The sequence below is a fragment of the Theropithecus gelada genome, chromosome 5 (genome assembly GCF_003255815.1).
Source record: "Theropithecus gelada isolate Dixy chromosome 5, Tgel_1.0, whole genome shotgun sequence".
NCBI classification, from domain to species: domain Eukaryota; kingdom Metazoa; phylum Chordata; class Mammalia; order Primates; family Cercopithecidae; genus Theropithecus; species Theropithecus gelada.
In genome coordinates this window covers 79,207,484-79,210,770 of record NC_037672.1, presented here as the reverse complement: position 1 = coordinate 79,210,770, position 3,287 = coordinate 79,207,484, and positions in this window count along the sequence as shown.

Sequence of the window (3,287 nt, the reverse complement as noted above, 5' to 3'; positions counted from 1 at the left end):
CACATAAAACATATTCATAAGCATGTTTATATGCATGTTTGTATATACACATACATGTACACACACACTCTCCTCCATTCTCTTGCTATTGCTTTTTCCCAAATTCCTTTCATCTCTTGCCTGAATTATATCAAAACCACTAACAGGAGAAATTTGACTAGGTATTCAATTTATTGAGATACGTAGTTGAGGTAATATTAGTATAATCCAAAATGAGAGGATTAGTACATAGTAAAACGTTCCCAAAGTTGGCAAAATTCTGGACTTGAGAAATAGCTTTAGAGAAAGTAAACCAATTATCTGTCTTAACATAAGAGAATGATGTAGCACTCTGTTTCAGGAAAATCAAATTATACCAGTTTGATTGCATTTATATTCTCTGTAAATTCGGAGTGTTGTTTTAGAATTGATGAAACTTTGGACGGCTGCAGTAACATGTGTAAGACAGATACTACTTGTGAGGCTGGTAACAAACTGTATGCTCTCAGTTCTTAGGGTGTAGCTTTTTCTTAAAAAAAATAAATAAATAAACAAAGATAAATAAATAAATGAAATAAAATAGACTTCTTGGTACAGACAAGAAGAAAATAAGTGTTGAATGTTTTGGGTTGATTTTTAAATTTCTTCTTTGGGGCATATTCTAATACTCTTTACTTCTAATACTGGATGCCATGCTTCATTTGTGGTTTGTGTAAATAATACTGTAACTGGTCCAGATTTCCTACTCACCTTCTTCTAATACATGAGCACACCAAATACAGACTGTATAAGGATTTGTAACCTGACTGTAGAAGAGATTATGCTATTGCCCTACTTAAAAATCTTCACATAACTTTCTATTTTCATATGAAATGATCATACTCTTTAATAAGGATGACAAGGCTCTCAGTTTGTACCTATCTTTTTAATATATTCACAAAGTTTCCTCTCACTACAATAGAGCAACATTTTCCTTCTATTTCTTTTTATCCAAAGTCTGCACGTGCCTAACTCCTTTGTATTTTTCCCTTCACATATCATCTACTCAGTAAGGCCATTCCTGACCAACTTATCTTACTTGTTGTCTATAATCTTGTCCTGTATTACTATTTTACCAAATTTATTACAAATAACTATATCTTTGTTTTTGTTTAATTACCTTCTTCACTATAATGTAAATTTCAAGAAAATAAGGTTGTGTTCAGCACCGTATTTCAAAAACCTAAATCATAGGAGACATTCAATTAAATATTTGGCAACTATTGAATTAATTATGACAGTATTACTAGAATCTCAAGTAGCATCTCTACAAATAAGAAGAAAATGCGATCTAAAAACATACTTTTTTGGCAGGAACAATATCTTTAATATTTTAGTTAATTCTTAAGAGATTTGCAAATAAAAAAGTACCACTCTTGTTTTTAAATTAGAAAAATGACATTCAGAGAAACAGTAAGTTCCCATTTGTCACACAGCTAGCTGGTCAAAGAAAAAGGATATAACCCCAAGGATTTTAACCTCAAATTCAGAACTTTTGGAATTATACTGACTTGAACCCTGTGCACCCAATTATTGCCTATGAAAATAACATTGGCTCAATTACTGGATGGGAAAAAAGAAAGAGGAAAGATATCTATTTGAGCCACTAGTGACCACTAGGTATTAGTAAAAATTCTTCAAGGGATGCAAAACAGAAAAATTTAGTTTTTATTATTAACCCAGGTGCCTCTAGCATAAGAGTTAAAATGACATACTGATGTAAAGCTTGTATTTGTTTGATAATTTTTCTCTACAAAAAACTAGGGTAAAAAGATAATGTATTTCAACCAATAATTTTGTTTAATGTAGAATGCTTTTCATTTTATGTTTATTTTTATAACGTTTAATTCGTATGTTTTCTGAAGCAAGTTTGCTTATGCAAACACACACAAATACACACACACACACGAACATACACACACCTCTTCCCTAATTCCTTCCTTTGAAGCATGTTTTGTTTTGTTTTAATTTCCGAAGAAGTGGAGCTTTATAATTGTCAAATGCACAAATATATAATGAATAAATTTTTTGTAGTATAATTTTGATCTTGTGACATGCACATTATTCTCCAAACTTTGTGTTATGTCCATAGTTAGCATTATACACTATCATTAAGATTATTTGTAAACTGAAAATTGCAGCTAAATTATAAGTCACTTTAAGGAGTGCTTTTTATACAACAGTAATGAATGGCTTGTGAAGATAATTCAGGGATGTTCATTCTGTATAAACACAATATTGGTACAAGCTTTCATCACAATGTAGTGGTCTGTTGGAGTGCAAATTTACAATTCAGATAATGTTATTGGTTAATGAGGTACAAATAGTTGTTGGTTTAACTCTGGTGTATTCTATTTTTATGCCTAAATTTCTGTCATTTAAGTTTTTCTTTGATTTCAATGCATTTCTCTAGTTAGTTATAAAAATCATCAGTTAACCAAGACACCCTAATTTTTAAAATCTAAATTCTCAATTCTTAACCCATCATAAATATCTTCACTAGAAAAAAATTTGTGGGGGGATGCGGCCAAAATTTCTGACTAGAAGAAGTGGTGGTCTGAGGCTCCCACTTCTTATTTGGAGAAGAACCAAAATAAAATGGGAATCCTGCACCGGTAATCAACCTATCCAGGTTCTGTCATCATGACTGAGGAGGCAGTTGGCGTGACCCTTGGAGATCAAGGGAAAGCAGGGCAGTGCTTGGGCCCACCTGAGAGCCACATGGAGCAGGGGAGTCCCTATTCCCAGCCAAAGGAGGCGGTGAGTGAGCATGCTACCTAACCTGGGAAACCGTGCTTTTTCCGCAGAATTGTGTAGCCCACAGATCAGAAGATCTCACTTATGAGCCCATGCCACCAGACCCTTGGGCTCCAACCACAGAACCTTGCAGATTCTCAACAGCCACATAGCTGGAGTATGCTTAAGACCACCAAGTTGGTGGAGGACGGGGCGGCCATCATCACTGCGAGTGCCTGTTGCCTAAGCCCTCTGAGTTTCTTGGGGTAGGGGCTCTGAGATCCCAAGAGAGTGGCAGCCAGCATCACTGTGGCCACTAACTGCCTAAGTCACTGAACTCCTGGAGGGGGAAGGGTGGCAGCCATCACTATAGCTCCAGAACAAGATTTTCCCTTGCTGGAGCTGGGGAGATTGGATGGCTTGGTCCGGAGAGTTCTTCCCCAGAGCACAGCACACTGGCTATGGCAGACAGTGGCCAGACTGCCTCTTTAGTCCAGACCCTGAGCCATCCCTCTTCACTGGGTGGGGCCTCC